The following is a 10,609-nucleotide window of genomic DNA, read 5'->3' as shown; positions in this document are numbered from 1 at the left end:
AGAGTTAGATCAGCAGTTAATTTTGCTTTTTATATTTTATCCACTCCATAGGGGAATTACACCCATGTTTACACCCTAAAACTCAGAACTCTGATCTTCTGTTCAGTAGCTATTTCATTTTTGCATTGGTTTCAGCCAACCAAAATGCTTTCAAGTATGTGCCTGTGCATAGCACTTAACTGTTGTTTCCTATGATACTCTTGAGAAAGATAATGATACTTCTAGATGTGTAGCCTTCAAACTTGCATGCTTTGTCCATTTCAAACATCACCTCTGGGTGATTCCTCACTATCTTTTTTATATCAAGATAAGAGAGACGGATAGTTATAGTCTCAAATTTATTGCTGATTCAGTTTTTCATTACTTTAGAATATTATGTTCAAATCACGAGTCTTAAAATGCACTGCTTTCTCCTCTGTTAGTCTTGGCAAAGTGTTAATGAAAGCGATGAAAACGTTTAACAATGCAGCATTACAGCAGCACTCTCTAGTGACAGATGCTACCTTTCCCTGCTAGTGGTCTTTCATTAGTCATGATTAAGAGCATAATAAAAGAAGGTCTGTGATTCTTGTGATCCTGTATCTTCACCAATAAAAAAGAAGTCTGTCATTCTCATCCCATGTCACTAGACTAATATTTTCATTTTAAGATGGCAAAACCAGGACAAGCCCACCAACTAAAATATACCTTTGTTCCAAAAGGATCTTTTAGGTCACATATGCTGAATCTAAAACTTAGTTGTTTCCTACCTTGGTTTTAATGTGAAAGATAAGCAAGAAGGCTATTCCTTTAAACACATCATGCTTTTCAACAGTCTCTGTCAAGCCAGTCTCTTAAGAAGCTGAAAACCTTAAATCAGTAATACAGAATAAAAACAAATGAATTTAAAAGAAAGAGAGGTTTACAGATATACCTAGACTGAGATGAGAGAGCAGATGAAATAGTGGAAGCTGCTAACGACATGTTCTTGGACCCATGGAAAGGCTTAGGCTGTGAAAGAGAGCTGGGGGCTGCAAGCACTCTGCAGAAGACACATGAAAGCATGTACAAAATAGTTTAACAGGGACAAAAACAGTGACATCAGAATCAAGCTTTGTCGAAGTCCAGATACAAGAGGACTGCTGCATAGTTACCGGGAACAGGTTTTCTGTAGCAAACATCTGCAGACTTACAGAATAGCACAACCAAGCACATTCCTACAGAACACAAGACAAAATGCACACATTATGTAAAAATCTTAAAACCAGAGTCTCTCATTAATTAAGACAGACAATATTTCAGGACAGGACTTTTGTCAACAATACATGTTTTTATCTGCAAGATCTGAAGATGTTTAAGTCTGAATTCAAGATAAAGTTTTTAATATGCAAGCAGTACCAGACTAAAGATTCTCCTATTTAAAACATAAGTCATTAGCATGATCAGTTTATTAGAGGTGTTTCTTTTTGAAGCATTTATTAGATAATCCATTTTCTTCATGTTACAGTTTCAACTAAGGGATAAAAATTACTTAAAGCGCATCATTATTTCATGTGAAAGTGCCTTACAGCACAGTTCTCAATTACAGAATAATACCTTATTCAAACCTCCTTTGCTGGCTGATTTTCTTGCACTGGAATAAAACCACTGGAGTCTAGTAGGTCACAGGTCGGTAAAAACTGACTACAGTGAGAAACTAAGTAGTTGGTATACATAAGCCATTTAAGTAACCTAGCAAAAATTAAGCAAGAAATAGAGCCAAGAGAACATTTTCAATTCCATTTGCACACATCTAAGAGATGACAGACTATATCTTAGATCTCAATTATTTAAAGTAGTTTACATTACTGGAAGTTTGTTTTTTCCTTGGTTTTTTGAAGCATGCTAAAACATATATATTTTTAGGAACATGCATGTAGAAAAAACCTGCACCAAAAGATATGCACCAAAAGAATTTGCTCTTACTATCCCCAAAATTACTATAATATAAGTCACAGCAGTATAAATCCCATGTGTTTCTTCACAGACTGACAACTTTTAATATAGAACCGTAACTCCTACTGTACTTCAAGTGTTATGAATGCATGGCTTCTTGAAACTCACTTTAGCTCTATAGCTAAATCTCATTAGAGAAGAGTAGATAAATCTAATAGAAATGAATTGACTTAATACCTTACAGAGCAAGTCAATCATCAAATACATGGCTTTAGTGACATATTGTCCATTGTCCACCATGTTCTACTGACATCTGCTACAATATGGTAAGCTCAATTGCATGAGTAAATGACATTTTCTGATTTTCCATTTCACGTCATACTGCAGAAACGCTATTAAAAGAACCTTCATTCAACCACTGTAACTATTACGAGGAGCTACTTTTGTTCTATTACAAGTGGTGAAAAAAATTTCTAGTTTTAACTCCAGACTCGATTTCTGAAAATGCAAACTGTATTGCAGACTTAAAGCTACTTTCTGTTATTTTTTAGGGCAGTTTTATTTTGCAAATTCTTTGCAAACACGAACAATGTACTTCATCATAAGAAAACACACCAAAATATATAAAAGCATATAAAATAGGCTACAGCTTTTATATACTACATTCTTAAGTTAAGAATGTGTATGCAGCATTTCCAGAGCCATACAGGGGTGTATCTGTGAAAGGACAAAGCAATGAGGCATTACCTTTGGAAGGAGGAGGAGAAAGACTCTTGCACTACCGAGGTGGTGGCTGGTGGTATCATCAGACTGGCTGTACTTTGAGCAGCAGTAGCAGGCTGATGTGCTGAAGCGTGTGGCGCAGGAGCAGAGGCAGAACTGGTAGACACCGGAGCATGCTCAACAGGGGTACTAATTAGAGTTAAATTAAATAAAACAAGAAGCATCTTAAGAAGGTGCGCATTTACATGTAGAGCATAAAACCTACTATGTTTGAAGCTGCAAACATAGTAGGAGGCTGTGTTACTGAGAGAAAAGCACAGTTATGCAAAGAAAAAAAAGGCATTTGTTAGGCCTTTTCAGATGTGCAGTTAAGACTTCAGTGCAGTTTTGGACCTGCTTGACTGAAATTTATCCCAGGTGTTATACAACACTTAAGTCCTGCTCCCACTGAAGCCAGTGGTGGGAAACGTGGTGTGCAGTACTTAAATGGCTGCAAACAGCCTGTCACAAACTCTTTGAGCTCAGATAAATTTCACCAAATATTTACTCCTGAAGCTGAAGTTTTATGATAGGAGTAAACATTTTAATTAGAAGAAGAAAGGCAATTTAAAGAATATTATCATAGTCTTGGAATATTATCATAGTCTTGCATTAGCAGGTTTCCTGCAAGTTCTGACAATCTAGAAATCCAGTCAGCATAGTTTTACAGTGGGCTTAATCAGTTTTGTGCAATACAGATAGCTGAAGGATATTTAAAAGCAGTTTATTGTTTGTCAGTTCATGTCTGACCTAAACTCATCTCACGTTACACTGGCCAACTCATCAAACATCAAGATGCCTTTTTACACATCCAACAGTATGCAAAGTACAAGAGGAAGAGGTAGCATAAAATTGTACTACACCAGTTCTAAAGCCACCTGGATGATGAGCATGAGTTGTTATGCTTGCGACCCGCTTGTGCTGTTGTGGCACAGACAACAGAGCAGAGAAATATTAATATTTATTTTCTCTTTTATTTGATTGCAAAATAGATTAACTGAAATGAATAACAATACAAATCTAGTATCTTGTCCTGTGGCCATTTTAGTAACCTACCAAACTACTGGTGTCTTTTATCACCTGCTATCAGAGCACCCAGTACATATTAAAATATTCTAGCCTCACTCAGGTTTAGAAAGTATTACTCATCTCTTAACAGACAGACAAATGGGGCAGGTATCTATTAGACAGCTCTACAAGATAGTGTAGTCAAAGCCATCTACTGCTAAGAAATGAACTAATCTTTTGGGAGGTTCAGGTTCTTGTCTTCCATTAGCTTTTACATCAAATGGAAAAAAAAATATAAGCGGACTTACAAGATTCACATTCTTTGCTGACTGTTTCAATGAATGTAACATCAACAAAAGAATAAGTATATTCATTATTCAGTTGCAAATATACCTTAAAAAAATCACTAAGTTATTCAAAATTAAAAAGGGGTTAAAAAAACAAAATAAAGAGAAAAAAGACAAAAAGCTTGATTTTGTATTTAGGTAGATTGTACTGTGGCTTTTATTAACTATTATCCACAGAATAAGCCCCTGAAGAATAACTAATTGTAATTTGATTTTTCAGATTATTATACTATTTTGTGGCACAAACTTCAGTGATAATATAAGCATCCATCCCCAAGGCATAAGGGACATATTTCTTGATGCCGTATTATTGTGCTGTAGATTTGTTTTCTTTAGTAGTAATCATAATGCACGTATTTTTTTTGTTTTTATGCAGGGCACTACTGCGCATGGCATAGTTGTCCTGTGCACAAGCAGTGATATAAGAACATAATGGCTATATACTTCTTTAGACCTCAATCATAAGTATATTGCCACATCTCCGGGTTCTTACAAATGACCCCAGTCAGGATGATGGAACTGGTGATTCTCTTGTGCATTGTACACAGAATGCACAAAACATTCTTTCCTGAGCAAAGTAAGTATCAAATAATAAAAGTAACCTTAAAGTTCCATGACTGTTTTTCAGCCAAAACTTAACCCCCAAACATTTTTTCTCTCAGCTTTTTTTCCTGTGCAAATCTGCCACTGTGCAAATATTTTCTCTGTCTTTCAGACATTCTGTCCAATATTTTCTTTTGCTTCTCTCAGCAGCACCGCTTCAGCCAGTTGTACTCCTCAGGACCTAGCATAAGTACTTGAGAATTCCTGATACCCTTTGCTCTGCAAGGGATCGTCCCACTTTCCCTGTCCTGGATTCTTCTCCACCTTCCTGTATGGTTCAGTAGTCTAAATAATGGTGTCTTTTATTTCAGCTGAGTATTTTATTGCTAGATTAGGTGAAATGGAAATGTGGTTGTTATGCCCACTGGTTTCAAAGTTGAAAGCAACCCACCACAAGAGCAGAAAATCAGTATTTTCTCCCTTATGAGTTTCATCTGCAATTATGCACAATACAAGTGAGCTCCTGAAAATACCTTGTTTGCAGTTCTGGTTTTCAAATCATTACACCAAAAGCTTTGCAACAGTTTTGCAAAAATTTGTCCATCATAATCTGCATTTAAATTCAGATCAGTTCGTCTATCTTAATGCATTACATTGTGACGTAAATTCTTCCACTTAGCTAATACAGTATCAATGACATAGACTATGTAAGCAGAGCAGCTGCATATTGTACATCGCAGCTACAGATCACGGGCTGCTCTGTCACCCAGTTTTAATACTCACAGGGGTTTTTTTGCCCTGTGCAACAGTGCGTACGGGCATTGTTGCGGTAAAAGGTGTTGAGCCAAAATTTAGTACTTACACATCTTTGATTTGGCAACTGGAAATGACTGAAACTATACTGCACATAAAAATGGAACTTAATGCATGTACTAAAACCAAGCGTAACCTAAGATTTCACCTATTTTGTCTCTCTGTTTTCACTGAAGTGAAAGAGAATTTGCTACAGATTTCAAAAGAATCAAGACTTTATACCTTAAATAGAAGCAAATAGTGAATTTACTGCATCATTGTAACAATCTCTAAAATGTTAACCAAAACACATACTCAGTGATGGACGGACTGAAGGAAGAAAGGAAGGAAGGAAGGAAAGAATAAATATATGTGGACGTGGACCTCTGTGGAGACAGATTTGAACTGGACAAACAGACATAAATGAAATAAATGCAAATATACTGGAACACCTTACAAAATTTAAAAGAAACAGAAACAGATTTTATCTTGCATGCTGTTTGTAATAGGTCTGTTTACATGATTAAAATATTAGAGGCTTGATCACCTTCCTGCAGGGTAGAATGTATTAATTAACAGAACAAAAAATTGGAATACATATAAATGAAGTAGATATAAACCTTAAAAATTAGAGTGATCTGGTTTACATACAAGTTATGCAGTTAGTAACTAATTCTCTGCTCAGTTTTACAGAAAGAACTCTAACTTGACTGGTTTTAGTTTAACCAATGTAAATTTTAAATAACTTCATTTATAATAGATATTAAAATAAAATCACATCATTTTTCCCCCTTAAGATTGCCTCAATCTGAAAGACTGCAGAAGACTTTTAAGAACTGATACATGTGAATACTGCTTTATAAAATAGATCATCTAGTTTAAAAGCTTCATTATCAAGTATGTTATTAAGTTTGTGGGGTTTTTTTAATATAGTTATTCTATACACTTTTAATCTGTACAGTATTTTGCATTTCAAGGAAAATCAAATGAAACTGATGTTCTCAAACATCTCCATATTTGTGGTAACAAACATAAAATGCACAATGTAAGTAAGTTACATGGATGAAAACAAACACATCTCTTTCTCAGCTGATTTTCACTCATGAAAAGGAACACAGATCAGTAGAGATTAAAAGGATAATAATGGTTAACGATCATAATGAGAAAATACAGCAACAAACGCACTCACATTTAAAAAGTAAGTACAGATTAAACTTCTTTCTCCCGGTAAAGTTCTGATACTTTCTGTCGCAAATTAGAAAGTGGATTATTTGAGCAGTACTTAGTCTCCTTTATGTAATGCATGAAGTTCTTTGTGTTTCAAATCCTCCAACAGATCTCTTGTAAAGCATTGAAAATATAGGGAATAAAAAGGCAAAAAATATCTCTTATCATAGCATTTGTAGGAAAAAGTGCTGGAGAAGGTGTTTAGAGAAAGATATAACATAGAAGAGTTTTGCATTTGAATATAGGAAAGTTTGTAGAAATAAATTGAATAACATCAGCTGCTGTTTCTCTGCAGAAGGTGCTTAATGACTGTTGTTTCTACAGTGTAGGTGAGATCCTTAGGAGTACCACTTAGAACTTAAAACCACATGAACTAGAAGTTGCTGGAATTTGTAGACCTTGGACATCTGCCTTTTAGGCAATGGGCATTTCCATCTGAAGGAGTTAGAGGTTGTTATTACCAAACCATTCCAAAGCTCCAAACCAGGTCAGTTATGCCATTACACGTCACAGTGTACCTTCGATTACTGGATGAAGTAAGAGGGACTTTCTGGCCAGTAGTGCTGAAACTGGCCTCCCTCTGACTTGTACCCGCTCCGAGCCTCACAGAGCCCTTGGAGGCCACTGGCTTAGCACTGTCAGTGTTGGCACCCGTGGCGCATGATTTAGGAGGATGCCAAATACTGGAGGTCACATACTGTGGCGCGTGCGTAGTAGCTGTAGGCCTGGGTAACAAAGATTACAAGGGGATTTGTAAATGAAGTATTTACCATGTCACCAGTTTCCTAGGCAATGGCAGGTATTTGAAGGGGAGACAGAATTCCAGCCACAGAAACAGCTGGTGTTTAACAGAAAAAGGTTTGTTCGATTTTTCAGTTTTCAGAGATACATATTCTTACTGTCTACCATACCAAATAAAGCAGCATTTTAGAATGCTAATACCCGGCCCTTAAAGGCAGCAGGGAACAAACAAACAAACAAACAAACAACAAAAGTGCTGAACCTCATAGCTGGAAAGTCAAGTCCAGGTTTAATAATGAAGGCTTTCTTTTTCTGTCTTTTTCATGGAAGAAGACTTTGATTTATAAACAGTCAGTGTCCTTTTTTTTGTATCCCTAAATCCCTTACACCGTAGGAAATCATCATGATATTGCAGATGAAGTCATGACAAATCTTGATAGTTTATTAGTTTATTACTGCTTAAAACCAGGAAAGGCTTTAAGAATTAAAAACTGTACCTTGTGTTAAATCTGGAAACCATATTGCTAGGAATATCAAAATAAGACACATAGCAGAGCTTTGAAGATAATGGAGGTGGAGAAAAGCTATGGTATGACAAACCATGCAAGATTAGGGCAATGGAGTATGACACTAACACCAGTCATACATCAGAAATTGTTCCTGGTAAAATAAAATAATTTTTAAAAAAGAGATTTCAGTGGAGCAGCTGCATAGTAGATGATTTTACACAAATGAAACTGCTAGTGAAATGCTAACATGTGTTATTTATTTTTTTCAATTTCTATGCAGTTGTTATACAGGTATCAAGCAGTTTATTTCATTCTTTTGACATAATTAATTTAAAAGTAAAAATCCATTTTCCCTACTGTTCCAAGTGCCAGTTGCCACTGTTTGTGTCATTAGTAATGATAAAACTTACACTTGGGTTTTATGCAACCTTTGTTCAAATGTGAGCAATCTTATGGAAAAATAAGAAAACAAAAAGTGGTTGCACATTGTTGAGATAGAATTTTTTCATGACAAACTAATCAGAGACATTTCTTTACTCCATTAAACCACTGGTCAGATTCACTCAAGAAGTACCTTTGTTTCAGTACTTGTGCGTTTTAGTAAATGAACTAATAGAAAACAATGCATTTCTATATGTAACTGCAAAATGTGTTAAGATTCTTTGGAAGAAAACAACTTTTGAAATGAAAGAACTTAGAGATACAATGTTTTGAACCTCATAGTGCACCAGGGATCAATCAAGATATGCAAGAATCTGCTATATAAATGTTCTTAAAATACCAAATATATAATCTTATTTAGAATTTAAAAACATCTTGAACAATCTAGATCAAGTTTAAAATGGAAATTAGTCTTAAAACTCTATCACAAACTGGATAACAAAACTCCATTTCAAGAACATTTGATAAAAGCTTCTTTTTCAGGTTTATAAATTCTGAGAAACACAACACCTGCCACTCCATCTCACGGAGCTTTTTGAAATCTACATTAGGAAGAAATGCCTAACAAACCCCCTTAGTTGAAGCCTCTACATTCATCATCTGCTCAGCAGACAAATCTCCTGTTTGTAAGGTAAGAACAACATGGGAAAAGTGGAGGCAAACCAGACACACACAGCAAACATTACCTGTTTTCTGATGCTGCAGCAACATTTTCCTTGTCTCTGTGAAAGGAGGGGATACAGTATGAATAAAGTAAATGCAATTGCCAGTGGCAGGGAAAAAACCCAACCAAACAACAAGCCCAAAACAGGGAGAATGAAAATGGTGTGAAGAGAAATGTTTGGTTGCAAAAAGCATCCTAGAGTGGTTGCTCAGAAGTATAGTTATGAGAAATCTCTTCACCTCTCCAAGTGAAACCCAAATATGCAAGTTGACTGTACGCTTCTCAGTTGCAAACAACTTTGTTTCAATATTACAGTAAAACAAAGGACAACTAACAGTTACAAATTGGACAATGTATGTACATATATAATTTCAGCCATAGTCCCTCATAAAAGAAAATTTCAAGAATATTCCAGTTGGAACATGCCAGCTCCAAGTGGTAAAAATAATCAGATTTGGGCAGTCCTCAAGGATGCAATATTTTGAAGTGATAAGCAGTTAAATGGTTAGCAAAGACTCATACAAGGTGGATTGTATATATGTCTGGCATCCCTCAAAAATTCTCTGTCCTACCCAAGTAAGTACTAGTTTTCTCAATCTAAATCAGATTAGAAACAAATGAAATCATTCCTTCACTGAGGTGAGGAGTAAGGCAGCCTCAGGTTCAGTGATGCGGAATTAGGCTGTTACTCTGTAAACACACATACACACTTACAAAAATAACTGATCATTTTAAGTGCAAGAAATTGTATATCTGTAAGAAGCTAAGACATAGGTATTTCACAAAGAATAGAATTATTCAGCCTTAGACTCCTAAGTTTGAAATCCATTTAAGTTAAATGATCAAGATACCCTCAATATTTAGCAAGTAAGAGGGTGGCTGTGTCCTTTCGTAATTGTGCTTGAATTGCAACACATTAGAAGTCAAAATATGCCAAATGAGAACATTTCGTTTAATTGGGATCTAAAATTACAAAACACAACGCAAATGTCCTAATTCAGCCAACTGAACCTTCTTTTTGAAAAGTCCTTTGCAAAAAAGGAATATATATATTTATATGGATTTACTGGGCTCCAGTCATTACCTTGCACTATGTCTGGAAGGCTATTCTTAATATTTTCCATATTATTAGTAGTATTTAATATATTTCTCTATGTTTATGTACATATGTACAGTCACATACTCTTTCCTTAGTTTAGCTCCAAGAAAGTTATAAAAACCAGTCCAGTTTACATCAGCAAAGGTTTGGGCACAGGTGTAACTCTACCCATTTTCAAAACCTCTAGCTAAAATGTAACCTGTAAAATATATTAATTGAAGCCAGATTTTCAAACACAAAAGAAGATCTAGAATGACCCTCAGATGTAGCTGCATGACTAAGAACGTCAATATGGTCAGAATGGAACAACCCATCTCAAAAGTAAATACCCCAATAAGGTCAATTGATTCACCACTCTGAAGCAATAAGAAACCAAACACTATGGCAACCAAGCCATGAGTTCACTGGAACTTCAGGTACAGGAAAGCCAGGATCAAACAAGGTAGAGGAGGCTGGATTAGGAACTGTGTGTGTGGGGGAGGGAAGTGTTAGTACACCAAGAGCCATATCCATGCAAGGATGTTAAAAAACACAGTCACGGCCTGGAAAGAATAAAGCATTG

Source organism: Nesoenas mayeri, assembly GCF_963082525.1.
Source record: "Nesoenas mayeri genome assembly, chromosome: 7".
NCBI classification, from domain to species: Eukaryota; Metazoa; Chordata; class Aves; order Columbiformes; family Columbidae; genus Nesoenas; species Nesoenas mayeri.
This window is presented reverse-complemented; position numbering follows the sequence as displayed.